Here is a 20,200-nt window from a genome sequence, read left to right as displayed (position 1 = left end):
AGCCATAGATTACAGGGAACCAATTTTCTCTCTTCCCAGATCTCCCCCTTTCATCTCCACACCCCATCCAAACTTCTCCATTACTTTACCCTAAGCAAAACGGGTTATGGATACATTTAAAAGAATACTTCATTGATCTGCCCTGGGTTCATTAATCATTCATAGACTTGTACCCCAAGTGTATGTGAGACAAAACAAGTTCTCTGCCAACAGTAATCCTTTTCAGGTCTCATTCTCTAGAGATTATATCTCCTCTTTCCTTTCTTTACTGCAGTGCGCCTAGTGCCTGGGAACCTAATCGGCAGATATTCAGGTTTCACTGTGTACTAAATGAGCTACCAAAATTACTTGAAGTATCACAACGTGCAATGTGTTGTTGAAGGGAAATCAACGAGGAAATTAAATGCTTTTGTTGTAATTGGGACAGGACAAAATCAAGAGAGAGTTCATGGTTTCTGGAGCACAGGGGTGGAATAAGGTGAGGCTGCTGAAGCTCAGAGGGGTCCGAGGAAGCTCCAAGCCCTTATAATCACAGAGAAGACACCCAGAGGCTCAGCTTGTCAGGTGACTATTTGGTGGCAGCAACAAATCACAAGGAGACCTTTCGGAAGTGCTTTTAGTCATTATGGTAACCAGAGTACTGGACTAGGAATCATAAAGATCCATGTTTAAATTCTGCCTCAGACATTTTCTAGCTGGTTGACCTTGGGCATGTCATTTTCTCTTGGTAGAGAAAATGTTGACTATGCGGATTAAACTTAAAAGCGTGCAGGATTCCCTGCCTCTTCCCCTCACCGGGGCTGGTTGTTAAATATTTACCAGCACATTCCTGTATATACACACACAAACACTACACACATATGTATACACACGCTCATGCTTACATTATACTTTAAGGGCCTATGATCTCATCCAAGGAGACATTCCCTCCAAAAGGAAAAATCACAACTCATCCATCCTCATCCTGTGCACTTCTCATAAATTACACAAGGGGTCTCATTACCTAAAAGGTCTTCCTCCAGTTTCTTGACATTGCTTGCATACCAGCAGAGCACAGCTTACGTGACTGACCCACTTCCTTTTGCAGACATCTCTCTTTCCCTCAATTTTTCATTGCTAATACAAATTACAACTCACAGGAAGGGAACAGGCAGGTTTCTACAGACAGTATTTTACAGTGGATCACATAATTATAGTCACATAACTTCCTGGAAGAGGCTGAGACTAAAGCATTCCTCTGTACTTATCACTTGTTGTTGTTGGTGATTGCTGACTTTAAAAAGCATCTGATTTGGTAGAGCAAATGCTGCTTTAAAGGTTCTCCTCCAATGAGATATCTTCCCCCATATATATGTGTATATGTAACACATATACATATATAAAACCACACAAGAGTATTTTAAAGATGTAAAAAATGAGAAAACTTTGTTCAATGGCTGTCAGATTATCAAGCAAGGAATAAAACATGGAGACATATTGGTATGGGCAAATGCCTTGCCGAAGGGGTTTGCCATTGTCATGGAGGATGTCTACCACAAAGGCCAAATCAAAGACATACATTCACAATAGAGATCTATGTATATACACACACATACACACACACATATGTGTATGTAATTATATACGTGAGCATGCACATGCACACATATACATATGTAACATGTTTATGTTACAGTTAGCCGTGAAAGTTAGCAGCAGGAGCAATAAGGGATTGAGGATCTCAGTTTAAGCAAATATAAAGCGCAAGGAGAATATTTCAATGACCTACACCTTGTGCTTCAGCAAGAACTAAGTCATAACTATGCATAGCTGAGGCACATCTGATGGAAAGAGAACAGTGTTCCCATGGTGGATAGGCCTGCAGAGCAGGACTATACTTCCCGTGATGCTATATGGTAGAGATGTAGACCGATGGGTGTGAAAAGCCTTCTGGGAAAAACGGAGTTTTAAAAAGAAGTTTTCCTGGGGTGACTTGGAACTCAGGAGTTCTGGGACAAATGAAGAGAAGAGAGTTAAAGTGTTGGTACCAGATAATGACCTGTAAGAAGAAAATTCAGACCAAGATCCAGAAGAGAAAAATGCCCCTCTTGGGGATCCAAGAAGTCTTGCGAGATGACCATTACCTGAGAGGGAAATCTGCCTGAACACAGCTTGAAGGCTGAAACCACAGGCTATGTCTTTATTTCCTAATATTCCAGCTCCAGATACCCTAAGGGGATACAAGACACCCTAAAATCTAAGGCATTTGTTGTTGAGAATAATGTTACTGAGCTCAGACCATTCACAGACCCAAACTGGGACTGTAGATCAGTGGGCTTATGGATATAAACTCACTCACAGGGGGAATGGAAACTGGGGGTATGGATGCTGACAGTAACTGATAATTTTGCATGAAACCTCAACAGACAATACTATGTGCCATGTTTCTGCATTTGTTTGATCAACTGCGTGTAGCTATAATCTTGATGTTATAGACTGTACCTGCTTGTGGCGTATACATCTGTAATAATTACTAGGACTATGCTATATGCAAATTAGCACATGTTTAATGTTAAGTTCCTACAGCAATACATGTGTACCTGATACATTTGTAGGGAGTGCGTGCTTTTTTTTTTTTTTACCAGAGTGTGAAAAGAGGATGTAAATCCAGTGTACAGACACATATCCAGTGAGAAGAGGATTCTTTTTCCCTTGGAGCAATGGGCCACAGAGATGGGCCTGACTGGACTGGTATAGAATGACATATTCCACAGAGCACAGAGCTGTGTGACCGTGGCAAAAACTCTAATTGATACAAGGACTGTTTTGCAAAGATGGAAGTTTAAAAGGAGATTCTTTCCCCCCAGGTGGCTGTCTTAGAAACCAGAAACCCAAGTGAGACAAATAGTGGTATAACTTTCATGTTGGTCACAGACAGGATCCCTAGGGAACAGAGGGAAAAAAAGAAGATCTCCTGACACAGTCAAGACCTTGAGGAGAGGCCTTCAAGATTGCTAGGGTGGTATCCAGTCCTTCAGGCAATATGAAGCATGCTCAACGGCAGCTATCAATAGCAAAAAGACAAGTAGAAGCGGTGAAAATAGAGGTTGGTAGTAGTTTTCAGCTTTGGTGGTGACACTGATCACACTAAAGGTGCATGTGGTCTTCCTCACACTGGAATGTAAATCTTGGGGGAGTTTATTTCCCAAATAATCTTGGGAGGGACCAAAAAGGAGTACTGTACTCACTCAGGAATGTGCATTTTTACAATTATTGTGTTTTTTTTTTTTACAATTTTTGTCTATCCTACTTAGATATTTTCTAGTATTAAGGTATGTTCCCCCATGCTTTATTATTAAAGTAGAAACTAAATTTAGAGGACCTAAGAAGCTTTTAGGAAAGTGGATGGGGACAAGAGTCAGCTGTGATAGATCCTAGTAGTTCTTCCTTCTCCCTTGGATCCCTAATATATGTGGATCCAGAGTTGAATGGCATGTGTTACATATATATCCATAAAATATGGGTTTATTTCACTAGTAGAAGGTGAAAGGATTGAAGGCAGCACAGTAGAAAGAGTACCAGATTTCCAGTTGGAGGACCTACACTTAGAATCTTTACTTAATACTTGTGTGAGCCTGGGCAAGTAACAACTTCTCTGCATCTCAGTTTTCATAGCCATAAAATGAGAGGGTTGAACTAGATGGTGATCAATATTCCTTTGCCCTCAAAATGCATGATCCTATGATCAAAAGGAATGCCATTCTATTTTCTAGCTTACCAGGTAAAATGAAATGTTCCTTGAAAGACATAAAGAGATCCTTTAAGGGAAAAACAAAGACAAAAAAGAATTAGAAGAAGAGGGGGAAATTCAAACCAGTTTTGGGAGCCCAAAGGGTAGAAGCATGCAACAGAAAGAAGGACTATTTAATATTTCAAACTCTTCCCCTGGAAGTAGGGCTGGACCTCTGGGAAGTAAGCAGTTTCTTGGGCTCTGTGGAATGATAGGGATTCATGTTTGCTACCAAGGAACATGACATTCCATATTGTTTAGAGAAAGAAAGGAGTCACGTTGGTTGTTGGCTCCCTGCTGGATAGGAACTGACCTTCACAGATGCAGACCTGACATAAATAATTGGGAGGGTATATTGTCTTCTTAAAGTATGTATTATGGGATGAAATGGAGAGTCTCTTGAGACTTGTCAAATCTGATGATCACTACCCACCTTCTAGTGATTCATGTAGGCCAAATGATATTGCCAGAATCTGGAAAGATTTGCTGGGGATGATAAATTTCCACACAGGAAACTAAAGGCTATAACGGAATATAGGTGATGTTTTATCTATTGAAAGAGAGGGGCTTCAGAAGAAAGACAAAAATATATAAAATAGTGAGGTTAAGAGATGGTGGTGCTTGAGAATAGGACTTGGATAAGGTTTTCATATTCAAGAATGATGGCCATGGGAAGATCTTATCAAATGAAGGCTGACAAAATATATTTGCCAGGAGACTTGAGGATCTTGTCAAGAGGGCTTTAAATTGAAACCACCATGTGAAGGATACAGCTACTCACATGCACTAAGCCTGAGCCAAGTCACAATTATGTGGGGTGACTTTGGCTTTGTCCTAAGACACCAAAATCAGAGCTGGGGGGAGATCACACTTCCTACAAAGGAGATGCTTCCTCTTCCCAGTAACCACAATTCTTATGGCTCTTGGTTCTAAAACAGTTTGGCTGCTGCCCTTAGGTCTCCATGGCTCTGGTACTCCTCTCCCACGGCTCACCTTCTTTCCTCATCTCCTATCAAGTTTCTTATATCATCATCCATTTCCCAGTTTTGATCAGTTAGTCCTTAATATACTTCTATCACAATATCACTTCTTAGGCATAGGTTGGACTTTCTTGGCATGATTATATCTAGGCTTGTAATGTCCTCTATACTACCACTGTCCTCTGCCCCCTTCAACTAAATTTGACCAAAGTATAAAATTTTCTAGTTAAGGCTCAGCCAGAATCTCAGAGACTAACGCAGGATAAAGAATATCAATGGAAAAGCTCAAATAATTCATAGGATGAAATATCCAAGAAGAGAGGGAGTAATACAACCTATTGTTCAGTCATTTTAATTGTGTCTGACTCTTTGTGACTCCATCTGAGGTTTTCTTAGCAAAGATACTAGAACAGTTTGCCATTTTCAGCTCTTTTTATAGATGAGGAAACTGAGGCAAATAGGGTTAAGTGAGTTGTCCAGGGTCACACAGCTAGTAAGAAAAAACTCTATAGCCTTAGTTATTTACACAAAAAAGGTTGAACATAACAAACCAAATAAACTAGAGCTGTAACTCATGGAAGCAAATTATAGCTCCTAGGTATTACCAACCTTTGTTAGAATGTGACAAAACTAGATTATGATAATCAAAGGGCACAATCTATTTAAAAGGAACATGGCAGAGAAAAGTAGAAATGGAGTAAGATTGTATATCAAGATGATACAGTCATGTGAGAAAATCTACAAACTGTATGCTGTACAAAATTTGGGTAGAGACCAATGGAGGGCATGAACAGAAGTGATAATGTGGTAGGAGTATATAATGGACTAGTTGGTCATTATTGGGAAATGGATGATTTCTGGAAATAGATCACAAACGTGGCAAAGAGGGATGATCCAGTAATGATTCTGGCACATCTGCTGGAACTTTCTGTTAGTTAAAAGTAGAGTAGCTGATAAATTCTTGAAAATTTCATTCTGTTTATTGTTGTGGAATAAAAAAGGGAATTCTGAATGTAATACTGACTAGTTGGAACTAGTTGAAGTAGAACCATATGGAAATTTGTATATGTAGAGAGAACTTCTGTGTTGGGTAGAGATAAACAGAAGAGGACCAATGTTCTTTAAGTTTGAAAATCTGTACAATAAAGGAATAAACTCCAGGAGCTTCATCTGGTCTTTTGTCCTTGCCTTAACTTCATTTGCATGCCAATCAAAGGGCCTCTTGGGAACAAGGTGGACCTTACTATCCTCTACTATACTCCTGTGAATGGCTTTTTTTCTTGTTTGTTCCTTGTTTGTTTGTTTGTTTGTTTTTTTTTTGCATGAAGAGTAAGAAATAGGTTTTAGGACATAGGCTTACAATCTCTGATTGTAAGGAATTTCCTAACTCTAAGTCAGATACTTGTCTGGGACCTCAGATCTTCTATCAGCAACAGACAAAAAGACACAAAAAAAGAACAGCCTTAAGCTTAGGTCAAAGAATTTTGCTGACTTTTTTCAGCTTCCTGGCTAGGTGTGGTAACTCAAAGTCTCAGCTAGGCACTAAAAGAATATCTGCTTATCTTTATAAAGGAGAGACTTTGTAGTTACTACATCTTAGCAGATGAAAACAGAAAGTAGTACCAGATGCATTCTTGAAGAGCTAAAGTCCAGCATATGGTAGCACAGAGCAGGTTGGTGACCACAAGACTAGCAGAGACATCAAAGAGAAGCAACATGACGGACAGCCCAGAAGACATGATGCCAAGAATAGATTATATGATGCTCTGTAAAAAGCAGAGCTGTGATGTCCCGAAGTGAGTAGTAGCATGATGATCTCGACATCTGTAACTCCATAGCATCAGAGATGCGCATTGCTTTGGCCATGCGTGTTCCTGTGTGTATATGTATGTGCATGTGTGTGTGCATGCATACACATACTCTCCACACATGTGTCTTGTCCACATGGGTTTCCTGGTGTGTGCCTTGTCATTTAAATTGTCTGGCTTCATTTTCACTAGACACACATGTTCAGCATATGCGCTCTTTCCCACTGGTAGTGTTGTAACTTGTAGAAAGAGTATATCTGTTATGAGCAAGGGGAATCCTTTCTGGTTACTCTTCTGTGCTATTTAGTTAGATATCCTTCATTCTGTACTGTGTCCATCTTCTGGCTGGGTGGTAAAAGTAAAAGCATGGGTGGGGCTCATGAGTAATGATTTTGGGTGGGGGCTGATTCACTTATTGCCTCAAACTTGGGGTTCACTATTTTGGGGACCCAAGAGTGAGGGAATCCCAGGTACCATGAACAGAGAGGTTTGAAGCATGAGTAATATGAAACGGGATGAATTCATAAAAGAGTGGCACAGTCCTGTGAGGTGAGGGTCAGGAATGACAAAAACAATTATAACAAAATAAGTTTAACACCCAAATCCAAGGACGAGAAGAAGAGCCTTTGTTGGGGGCAAGAAGAAGCCCAAAGGAGTCAAATTAATGCTGCTTGGGATGAGAGAATGGAAATGATTCAACTCTCATTTTATGTGGCTTTTCTTTACTAAGGAGAGCAGTTAAGTGCCATACTTATAGTAATTGCTTTGTAGAGATTTGTTGTGATGTCTGATGACTTAAGGTAAAAAAACTTTTTTTTGAGGGGGGAAGGCAGGGCAATTGGAATTAAGTGACTTTCCCAAGGTCACACAGGTAGTAAGCGTCAAGTGTCTGAGGCTAGATTTGATCTCAGGTCCTCCTGACTCCAGAGTCAGTGCTCTATTCACTAAGCCATGTAGCTGCCTCTAAACAAACATTTTTAAAGTGCCTCCTCTGAACAAAGTACTGAAGTTAAATGATTGAGATACAAAGATAAAGATGAAATATTCCCTGCCCTCAAGAACCTTCTGTTCTACTGGGGGCATACACTATGAAAACAGATAATACATTTATGTTCTCCTGGGGTTATTCATACACAATGAACACAGATAAGTATAAAAAGATAATTTGAGAAGGGAGAGAGAGAGAGTACTAACAAATGGGTGATCAGAAAAGGTTTCCTGTAGGAGGGACTAAGCCTCAAGAGAAACTAGGAAGTCTAAGTAATAGAAGTGAAAAGGGAATGCATTTCAACTATAGGGAACAGCCTACATGAAGGAGACTGGAGATGGAATGTCAAGTTTGGGGAATAGCTAGTAGGTCAAGTTGACAGAGAACTGGGCATTTGATAGACTGAAAGTATAACAGTTAACATTATATCATTCCTGCCAGAAATGTCCATATGATTTCAGGCTACATTAAGAGAAGCATAGTGCCCAGAATATAAGAATTAACATTCTTCAGTCATTTTTCAGTCGGTCCAACTCTTTGTGACCCCATTTGGGGTTTTTCTTGGCAAAGATACTGGAGTGGTTTGCCATTTCCTTCTATAGTTCACTTTACAGATGAGGAAATTGAGGCAAACAGGGTGAAGTGACTTGCCCAGGGTCACACAGCTAGTAAGCATCTGGGGCTGGATTTGAACTCTGGTCTTCCTGGCTCTAGGCCTGCCACTCTATCCACTGCACCACCTAGATGCCCAATAATTTGTCTCTAGACATGACAAGCATTTCTAGAGTATCATATTAAGATCTAGCCACCACAATTTAGGAAAAATAATGATAAGTTGGACTGTGTCCAATGGAGAGTAACCAAGAGAGCAAGGGGACTCAAAACCATGTCTTACTAGGATGGAGTGGGGGGATGTCCAAACTGGAGAAGAGGTGACTTAGGGTGTGATATGTCTGCTATTTTTAAGTACTTGAGGGCTATAACATAGAAGAAGAATTAGACTTGTTCGTCTTGGCCTCAGAACACCTAGAAATAAATGGGTGAAAATTGAATAGAAGTTGATTTCGACTCAATACAAAGAAAACTTTCCTATGTGTTGGTTTCACAGGTTCCGAAACATGGTCTGAAGACAAGCTAATAATGGTTCATCTGGCCTTGATCTCTGAAAACAAATTTCTTCAACTTAATAGCTACGAAAGATGACACTGCCAAGGGGGGAGGGGTAGTGGAAAAGAGAAAGAACAGCATATGGAAATGAGCCAGGGCTTAACATACCAACATGTCTTTTGCATGTGTGGTAGAAAGAGGGTTATGTATGGAGTCAGAGCCTTCTGACTTGGTTTGAATTTATGCTCTTTTCTTATCTAACTGTAGGACCTTAGACAAGTCACTTAACCTTTCTGAGAGTGAATTTCTTCCTTTGTGAAATGAAGAGGTTATACTAGGTGCCCTTAAAGGTCCCTTCTATCTTTAAATTTAAAATCCTTTAATAAGAAGAACTACTTCAAAGGATAATGGCTTGTCTCAGGAGTAAATGGATTCCCTATCATTGGAAATCTTCAGTTGAAGGCTGGATGACCATTTTTCATGGAGATTGTAGAGGGGAATTCTTGTTTAGGTATGAATTGGATGAGATGGCTTCCCAGATTTCTGGGCATCTACTCTAAGCAAGCTATGTTAAATGTGTGGTGTTACCAACTAACTTCTGTGATTAAAAAAAAAAACTTAACATAACCCACTTTGTTTTCTTTTAAAAGCATGCACACAAAACTCAATTCCCACTAATTATGGGATTGATTCTGTTTTGTACTTCATGTTCCCAAGAATTTTTTTAAATATATTTGCTTTTGAAAGAAGGACAGTACATTTTTACAAGTAACAATGTATGATATCTTGCCAAGACCGTTCAGCCTGAGAACTTCAATCTTGAGGATCAGTATGTGATATAAAGCCAATGTTGAAAGTTTAAATTCTGGGTCCCCAAGCCAAAATTCTAGGGGACAAAAAGGTTCTTTTGCTTTTTGTTCAATACAAACTAAACAGATACCTTAAGAGGAATAGACTTCCCACAATACAGTTCTTCTTGGGCAATACTCAGACTGATCACTCACAATGTCAAGGATCTAAAGGAAAGTCTTCGTAAGTACATATAGTCAAAAGGATTTCCAAGTTGAAAGTTCTCCACACTAATGAAATCAGAAATATATACATACATACACACACATATGTATACGTGCACACACATATCTACATATGTTAATATACATATTGTCAGACAGGCATTTATTAATCATCTATCACATGTTAGTGGGAATACAAATATAAAAAATGAAACAATTCCTACTCAAGTGTTTTATGTCCATTAAGGGGGAGCTAACAAGTACACACATGAGCATACACAGAATAAATATGAGACTAAACACAAATGAGTTCAAAGTAGTTAAATATGAGGTATTTTAGGAGACAGGGAACTGACAGTGGGAGGGATAAGTAAAGGCTTCATGTAGGAGGTGGTGCTTGAACTGAGTACTGAATGAAACTAGAGAATCCAAGAGTAGGGGGTGAGAGGTTAGTGCATTTCAGGCATGGTAGATGGCCAGTACAAAGGCAAAAAAAAATAGGAAAGGAGTGCTATGTATGAGGAATGGGAAAAGGGTTCCATTGACTGGACCTAGAATATATGAAGGGAAGCGATGTGTAATAAGGCTGAAAGGTAAGCAAGGGCCAGCAAACAGAAGAATTTATATTTATTTGAAGAGGTTATAGTGAACCACTGGAGTTTATTGAATTGGGAAATGACATGGTGAGACTTGGAAGCTATACAGAGGATAGACTGGATAGCGTAAAACCTGAGGCAGGAAGCTCAAGTAGGAGGCTATTACAATGGTTTGTTCAGGTGAAAGGTGAAGAGGGCATGAACTAGAGTGGTGATTGTGTGACTGGAAAGGAGATAGATGCAAGGGATGTTGTAGAGATAAAAGGGGCAAGAATTTGACAAGTGATTTTATATATGGAGTGAAGGAGAGTAAGGAGTTGAGAATGACATCAAGATCGCAAAACTTGGATGACTAGAACAATGGTGGTACCTTTGACAATGGGGGAATTACAAAGAGGGATGCTTTGGGGTATGTGCGTGGAGGGTGGGGGAACGTAATGAGTTCTATTTTGGACAGATGTTGAATTTGAAATGCCTATGGGTCATCTGACTTGAAATGGGAATACGTAGGGATTGTTTCATTCTTTGTATTTGTATTCCCAGAATTTAGTGCCTGGAACATAGTAAGTGCTTAAATAAATAACTGCTGATTGATTGAAACTCAGGCAGAAAGACTAGGGATTGATATACGAGTTTGGGAATCATCTGAAAAGACAATAGTTAATACTGTGGGGGCTGATAAGGTTATGGGGGGGGCAGAAGAAGGGGGTGGAGAGAGGGAGAGAGAGAGAGAGGGAGAGGGCGAGAGAGAGAGATCACTGGCAAAGAGAAGTTTAGTTGAGTGAAGTTGGAAGTCAGAATGGATAGGGTTGATAAATCAGAGGAGAGGAAATGGAGGAACTGAATGTAGACAACTTTTTGTAAGCATTTGACTAATAAAGGAAGAAGAGATATAGGATGTTAATTTGAGAGAATTATGGGGCCTAGCAACTTTTCTTTTCTTTTTTCTTTCTTTCTTTCTTTCTTTCTTTCTTTCTTTCTTTCTTTCTTTCTTTCTTTCTTTCTTTCTTTTTCTTTATCTTTGTTTTTTTAGGATTGGGCGGACTTGGGTGTGTTTGTAGGCAGCATGGAAGGTACCAGGAGATAATACCATAAAAAAGAAGAGGAAGCTCATGGCAAATATTCATGACTGCAAGTAGCCTAGTGCCCTTAATATATTTAATGAGGAACTTTCTGGTTTTTGGTTTTTTTTGAAGGGGGAAGGCAGGGCAATTGGGGTTAAGTGACTTGCCCAAGGTCACACAGCTAGTAAGTGTGTCAAGTGTCTGAGGCCATATTTGAACTCAGGTCCTCCTGACTCCAGGTCTCGCGCTCTACTCACTGCGCCACCTAGCTTCCCCAATGAGGAACTTTCTAAGAGAGTTAGGAAAAGTGTTGGATTTTTAAGCAGAGGTAATCCAATATTAATGCTCTCAGTTCACTTCCTTCATTCCTCAAAAGTTCTCAGAATCACTATTCATAATCTCCATCTTCCTTCTGTTCAAAAAGAGGTATTCCAACTTTCCACCCAGGATAAACCACTCACCTATACCCTTGGCTCTTTTCCCTTTCATGTCCTCTAGTATCAACTCCAATTTTTTTGCCCCCTCTGCCTTTTGCATCTTTAATCTCTTCCAATACAGTCATTTCTTCCCTTCCCTCATTCTAAAAGAAGCATCATCTGACTTATACACCACACCCAACTACCATACCATCTTTCCTTCATTCCTAAACCTGAATATATTGACTCTACCAGATACTGCTACTTCCTCACTATCTCTCTCTCCTTACATGCTTGGAACTGGGTGTCTGCCCCCATGATTCTATTAAAAATGGTCTGTCAATGGCCATCAATTACATTCTAATCGATTTGTCTTTATTCTCATTCTACACTCTTTCCATAGTGACCTAATCCACTCCAATTGGTTCCAATTGATACCAGTTCTGTGTAGAGGACTTCCAAGTCTGTATCTCTATCTCTGACTTCTGTTCTGAGCTCCAGATCCAGTTTTCTACCTGCTTATAAGAATTTTCTATCTGGCTGTTCCATTCCCACCTCAACTAGCCAAAACCCAACTTATTTTCTTTCCTCCTTCTGATATCACTGTTCCTGCCTGTGGCCCCACCATTTACCCTGTCAAATGAGATAATATTTGTAAAACCCTTACCATAGTGCCTGACACATAGTATATGTGTCATAAATGCTTCTTTCCTTCCCCTTTCATTCTTTTCCCCTATCTCTTCTGCTCATAACCTTGGAATAATATTTATCTCTTTTCCTTTCCTACACCTTTAATAGCCAGTCAATTACAAAGCCCCAATCGTTCTACTTTGTTTCCTCCTTTCTTTTCCCATGGTGAAAGCCATAGTGAAAGCCTTCACTACTTCCTTCCTGGACTGCCATAGTAGCCTCCAAACTTCTTGTATTTACTCTCTCTCTCCCTCTTTTAATCTGTCCTTCGCGTCACTTGCCAGAATATTTTTTCTTAAGCAGAAGCTTGGTTATGTCACTTCCTGTTCAAAACCTTAAATACTTCCCTACTGACTCCTGAGTTCAAATTCTTTTGTTGTTCAGTCATTTCAGTTTTGAATGACTCCTTGTTATCCCTTTTGGGGTTTTCTTGGCAAAGGTACTGGAGTGGTTTGCCATTTCCTCCTCCACTTGTTTTTACAGATGAGGAAACTGAGGCAAACAGGGTGAAGTGACTTGTCAAGGGTCACATAGCTAGTAAGGGCTGAGTCCAGATTTGAACTCACAAAGATGAGTCTTTCTGAATCCAGGCATGACATTCTATTCACTGTGCCACTTAGCTGCCCTCAAACTTTTACCTGGCAATGAGAATTCTCCATAATCTTGTACCATCTCACTTTTCCAGCCTTGTCTCCTCCTTCTCTCCTACCCCAATGCATTCTATGCTGAAGCCAAACATGATTATTCTCTGACTTCATGAACACACTCTCCCACCTCTGTGATTTGGCTCACACTATTCCCTATACCCAGAATGTTTTTTTTCTCTTCCTTTCTCTATTGAATTTTTACTTATCCTTTAGTTCCCAGTGAGAGCTTAATAAGTGCTTGATCTAACTATCTAAGGTGCAACTCAAATGCTACCTCTTTCCTGAATCATTATCTAAAATTTCTATTTTCTCCATATTTAGTAAATATTTGTTGAATGGGTGAATGACTGTTAACGGAAGGACAAGAGCTCATTTTTTTGAAAAATGATTTGGGAACTTTTTGCAACTTGGAATATGGAGCACTTAAGTTGATTTGATATTACTGCAAATTTTAAAACTAGATTTAACATTTTAAAAATGAAGAGGTAAATTATGTTTTGGAAGCATCTCCTAGTCCCAAAGTTGTACCATCTTACAGTAAGAAAATGCAGAAAAGAACGTGCAAAAAAAATTTAAAAAAAGATAAAAAAAGCAAAAGTTGCATCATCTTACAGTAAGATCATGCAGAGAAGCACAAAATTTACCACACGTTGCAGCGTGGTAGAAGGTCAACATTATACAGAGGAACGAGCATTGGATTCAGAATAGTAGGACTCGTATTCAAAACCTGATTCTGCCACTTTCTACTTATGTGGCCTTGGATAAGTGAGTTAGCTTTCCTGGGCCTCAGTTTCCTCACTTGTCAAACGAAACAGACTAAATGGCTTCTGAGGTCTTGTCAGGTTCCAGAGCTGTGATCCTATAACTATGACTGCCTTTCACCTCTGGTGACACATTCATTCAGCTCAGCATTAGGATTTGTTTAAAACAAAAGATTTCCTGCTGGGGATATTTGGAGCTGCGTTGATTGTGATTGACTGACTGCCTAAATGTATGATTACTTCATTCACAGAGTTGACAAAGACCTGATAGACAGTAGTTTCCAATTAACTGAATTCTCATCAACGATCCTGTGTTAAAAAGAAGCCAATACATTCCACCTGGATGTTTAATGCAAAATTTAAATGGAAAACAAAGGAAAAAATACCCATGGTGGCTTTTTTCTTTCTCTTTTTATTCTGCCCTATGGCTTAATATTCAAAGTATCTACTTATTTTTAATAGTTCCTAAAGTGGGTAGCTCCTTCCATTTAAAAACCACTTTAAATGTTCCTTTAAGTAGTTTTCATGTTCAAAATTATTCAATTAAAAAAAGTTGATGATTAATTCATCAAAACAGGATGCAATGAACATATGATATTTAATTGCATAGCATTTTGAGTAATTCTTGCTTAGGGGTGATTCACTTGACTACGCATCAAAATGATTAAAAAAATTCATTTCTGATGCAAGCAAAATTTGATTTTGGAACCTTGTCCCTCTAACTTGGTCCTGATTGCTTCTTTAACTCCTGTTTATATAATTCTACAAAATTTTGGCAGAATTCGAGAGCACATACCAGGGTGTTGGCTTTTATGAACCCCATGGGATGTGAAAGTCAAGCTGACTGGATGAACTTTGGCTACATATTCCAGACAAGCACAATGACTCTATTTATCCAGACTTGGCAGCCTGATTGCAGATTGACTCTGTGGGTAATAAATTTTCACAGCCACAGAAGTTCAGCAGCAACCAACCTGATCCTGAGATGAAAAATGCACCCAGGGAAGCAGAGTCGGGTTGCAAAAATATGCAAGATTATTATTCCATGTATGAGTACCAGTCACCTAATTTATTTGATCACTGATTGACATGCATGGCACACTGATTTCAGAGGCCTTTTTTTTAAAGCTCTGCTTTCTGTTACGCAATTGTCATATTATAAAAGGATGAAGGGGTGTGTGGGGGTGTGTGGAATGAGCCATTCACATTGCAATTGGCAATCTGCTTTTAATATTACACTCCAAATTGATTTAAGTTATCCAGTGACCTCTTCTGCAAAGAGCAGAGAGTTGGAAGGAGAATGTTTCTGGTCCCATTCCATAATGGAGGGAACCTCCCAAAAAGCAGTAAGTATCATGATTCAGTGCTCAAACCTATCTTACCTACCACCTTGTCATTTTGAGGCAACAAAGCTTCAAATACTTTCTGAGAGACTTGAATGAGGAAATTATTACTTTATGCATTATAAATCAAAAAGAATTGGCTCTTTAACTTGCAGATTTATGTTAACTACCTAGCTATCTATTAAATTAATTGTGTGCTCTTCAAATATTGATTGGGGATTAAAAGGTAACTTTTCTTCGATGTGTGTGGAGTAAATTATGCCAACAGGAAAATTTCCCTCTGCAGATTATATCCTATGATCGCTGCCTGTAAAATTAAAATTGTCAGTTTAAATGAATAAACTATGCTCATTAGAAGAGAAAAATGCAGTTATATAATTAAAATTAAAAGACTGCCTAATATGTGTGGATAATGTAATTACTGCAAGCTGTAGACACACACAGAGGCATTCAATTCTGCTCCCTGTTCCTTTTACCTTTTCTTAGTTCCTAAGCCCATATATTTGTCATCTCTGCAACATTGTCCACAGCTGACATTATCTTGGCTGCTCCTTATTGAGTCTTAATCATGTGTTCCTCTCCTCATGTCTTGGCCAAAGTAATTTCATCTGGATCCTTTCTCTGGGTATAACTCCCTGAGCTTTCCCTGGCTTAACAGGCAAGAGCTCATCATTTCAGAAAAAAGACTTTTTAAAAAATGATCCATTCTTCTCCCTTTTCTTCACTTCACAGATTTCAGCTGTCCCATGTCTTCTAAATTCTTTCCTTTCTCTTATGGCACTATGTCACTTTGGACAGCTAAGACCAAGAGTTAGAGAATAAGAAGCCAAACATTATTCTAATTGGGATAAGGATAGGGGCTGGAACTATGATTTCATTGATATAAGGAACTTCCAGGTGAACAAACTCTTTCTCCCAATGCCTGACCTTTTCTTTCATTGTATAGTCTTACAGAGTTGTCTGTAATGCTGCTACTCAGGGTCATATAGTTAATACATGTCAAAAGCAGAACTAGAACCCAGGTGTTCCTGGCTTTAAGACCATCCCATATTCGCTATGTCAAGCTCTCTGTTTAATAACCACCATAACACATTACTAGCTCACACAAGATTCCTTGGAAAATGCAACCACAAATAGAGGATTCTTGTCAGTGATCTTCCCATTATCAGGGTCAAGTGAATTATGAGAAAGGCAACATTTTTGCCAAAGGTGTTTTCCAATGCCACGCAGAATGTCCTACGCAAAGTCCAAAAGCAGAGGATATTCCCATTGGCGGATATGACTGTGCTGATTGTCTTATACCCTGGAAGAGTCCACTCCAGGGACTCTTCATTAAGGTAGCACAACACAGTGAATAGGATGCTGGGACAGGAAGCCAAGAAGACCTGAGTTCAAATCTACCTCACACAGTGTAACTTAGGCCTCCGTTTCCTCATTTGCAAAACGAGAAGGTACAGACTTGATGATGTTGCAGATTCCTTGGATCTCTAAATCTATAATCCTATGGTCTATGTCAGGGGTAGGGAACATTTGGCCTCCAAGGTCCTTGGGTGCAGCCTTTTGACGGAGTCCAAGTTTTACAGAACAAATCCTTTTATTAAGGGGATTTGTTCTGTGAAGTTTAGATTCAGTCAAAGGACCACACTTGAGGACCTAGAGAGTCACATGTGTCCCTGAGGCTGCAGATTCCCCACCTCTGGTCTATGTTGACTTGAAAGAGACTGGCCTAGCAACTTCTACGGGAAGAAAACAACTAGATGAAAAATACATAATCCTCAAGGAGTCTGTGTGTGTGTGTGTGTGTGTGTGTGTGTGTGTGTGTATCCACTTTTTGTCCATTAAAATATAATCAATTTAATTCTTTTCATGATGCCATTTGATGCCCGACATATCCAGTATTCCCAAGTCTTTTTTTAAAAAAAGTATTCATACAATAGGCACTAGGCTTCTGCATCATCTATAAGCCTTTGACCTTTCTTATTTCTTATATGCCATGGTTTCCAAAATATTTTTCTCTGTCTTCCCCAAAACTTCCATTTCCACTGAAGTCAGTGAGTGTTAAAAAAATATCCTGACTCAATTCAAATGACCTTATTGAGTTTTTCATAGTTTTTTCTCTGCTTCTTCATAGTCTGTGACAGATGCTGGTACAAAAGCTGCAACTATTTTCAAGGTGGTCTTTGTGTATATGCTGATCACGTTCACTACAATGCACTACAACAAGATGTCCCATGAAATATTGTTCCTGTTGTGTGTAGATACAAAATATAGCCAAATATATGATGCATACCCCAAAATATAATCTTTTATTTCCTTTTCTAAGCTAAGACTCTGAGTCATCCTTTCATTTGGCTGCATTTTGCTTTTACCTTCTGATTTCATTTATAGTGAGAATGTCAAGCTAGATATGATTCAGTTCCTCCAGTAGTGGTAGGTCAGTGGACAAGGATCTTAAATCTAGAGTACCAACAACTAAGTTAATGTTTATAAATGGTCTAAAACTAATGTTGTCTTAGTACTCTCTGGCCTCTTTTCTACCACTGTGTCACTGTTACCATAGAAGCAGAAATGTTCTACAAAAGACTGATGACCATATATGTTTCCTTTTAATATCCACTAAGAATATTCAATAAAATAAAAATATAGAGCAGCACTGGAGTAGAGGTTTCCCATAGACTCCAATGCCTCATTGTAATGTGATGGTGACCTTGTGTTTTCAAAGGCTATGCCAGTTGAGTGCAAACTATGTCAGATTCCACAATACTCTTTCCTAGTTAACAGACTGTATCTGCTTTTGAAGGCCCAGGCACACTAAGTACGGGAGACTTATCACCTTCCTAAGCTGATGGTGGTGGACAAAAGATGGTGAATTAATTCACTGGCAATAGTCTTCTCTGGTGCTTCTTAAACTGTAGGTCACAACCAAAATTTTGCAACGGTAAAAGGTTTCTGAATGCACAACGACCAAAAATTAATAAAAAAATCAAACACACAATGAATCTGAGGTGTTTCTGGCAGCACTTGGCTGTGTTGCATTGAGCAATTTCATTGCAGGATTGGTTCTGAACACAAAGCATGTCCTCAGGTCACACAATGCCAACAAAGACTGGAGAAACAGGAAAAGGGGTCTTGGGTGGAAAAAGTTTAAGAAGCTTTGCTCTACACAATGGGGTAGGTAACTTTATTAATATAATACTGTTGAATCTAGAGTGTGTCTTTCCTTGAGGAAGAAGACAAAGGAATCCTGTCATTTGGTGAATTCAGACGTTTAATTAAAAGAAGCAGAAATAAGATTCAGGTTCTCACATTTGTTTTGTAAAGTTATTATGTTGCATGGCACTTCCTATTAGAATACTACTAAACAACGGGTATCTCCACTAAAATTATCCCAAGACAATATCTACAAATGAGTGATAATCTCTTTTGTTGTTGTTCAGTCATTTAGTATGTCTGATTTTTTATGGTCCCCTTTGGGGTTTTCTTGGCAAAGATACTAGAGTGGTTTGCCATTGTCTTCTCCAGCTCATTTTATGGATGAATAAACCGAGGCAAATAGGGTTAAGTGACTTGCCCAGGGTCACACAGCTATTAAGCGTCTGAAGTCACATTTGAACTCAGGAAGATGAGTCTTCCTGACCCAGGCCCAGCACTCTATCCACTGAACTACCTAGCTACCTGATAATCTCTTAGGATTGTTGAATTAAGGCAAATGAAAAACAGAGGAAATCACTTCTTACAGAAAGGAAATGCTGAACATGACCACTACAATGTACAATGACAAAATGTCCCATGAAATATTGTTCCTGTTGCTTTTGGATATAAAATATAACCAAATAGATGATATATAACAAAAATATAATCTAAATATATCATATGTTATATATAATTAACATATAAATGTATTAATATATTTATTAATATGTACATGTAACATTAACTTAAAAACAAATTCAGATTCTGTCAGCTTGTAGTGAATTCAAACTTAAAAGTTAGGGCAGAAAAATTGTGCTTTTTTGTTTCAAAATGTCTGGTTTTCTCTACTCTTAAGTGCCTTATTCCTCTCTTATTACAGATTCCTTTTCCTGCTAATCTTCCATCATTTGGAATTATCTATATTTGCCAAAATCATTTCCTGACTTGTCAAATTTCATCTTATATCCAGTCTCATATTTCCTCTATCATCTTTGACATCTTAACTTCTCTCATAAAGCAACCAAAATCTATTTTTACAAACCTCACAATTAGTTTCTGACTTTTCTCGAAACTTTCTTCTTATCTTCAATTTAAGCTCCGTCCACCTCTGCATCTATATATTACTTGAATTTTTGTGTCTAGACAATCTAATCATTTTGTGGCATTTCATGCTACCTTTGTATAAAACACAATATTTCAAACTCAACTGTATTATATCAATACTCAATTACATGTGAAAATAGTTTATGAAGAAGACACTGAAATGTCTTCATGTCTATTACATTCTTGTCACTGTTGTTGAAATGTTAATATAGCTAATGGGAAAACAGAACCTCAAAGGCTTAGAGATTTAGTTTTTTGTATTTTGCTACTACAAAATACAAAATAAAAAAAATACAAAAAAATAAAAAAAATTATAGGTGTACTGGTGAGTGACATATAGGATTATCTCAGGAATCTGAGATTTCGAGCTAGAAAAAACCTTGGAGATCAGTTAGTCTAATGCTCTGGTCTTGCTCAAATTCCCATTAGTAGTAAATGGCACAGATGGAATTTGAACCTAGGTCTTCTGTTTCTAAATCCAGTGCTCTTCAGTTGAAGACACATTAATTAAATGCAATCTTTTTTTTTTCTCTTAACTGACTTATATTAACAGTATTTGTAAACCACCAATTGATGCCTTGAGGGGATAAATCAAAATCAGTGAAGAATGTTTCAAGCAAATCTCTCAGTGAAGACGAATAACCTGTCACTAAATATGTGAATCTATTATTCAATTCGACAGTTTAGCTAACCTCTACCATGCTTCCTCTAAATATTAATGG

The 20,200-nt window shown here is 38.5% G+C and overlaps 1 protein-coding gene across 1 annotated transcript in view; it reads right to left on the bottom strand.

Annotated features, from left to right (window-relative positions):
- The window catches only part of AFF3 (AF4/FMR2 family member 3), a 658,787-nt gene that overhangs the window by 117,732 nt on the left and 520,855 nt on the right, over window positions 1-20,200 (bottom strand). The window lies entirely within an intron of this gene.

This window comes from Trichosurus vulpecula, chromosome 2, assembly GCF_011100635.1.
Source record: "Trichosurus vulpecula isolate mTriVul1 chromosome 2, mTriVul1.pri, whole genome shotgun sequence".
NCBI lineage: Eukaryota > Metazoa > Chordata > Mammalia > Diprotodontia > Phalangeridae > Trichosurus > Trichosurus vulpecula.
The sequence above is the reverse complement of the archived record's forward strand: the minus strand, read 5'-3'. Positions and strand labels throughout refer to the sequence as shown.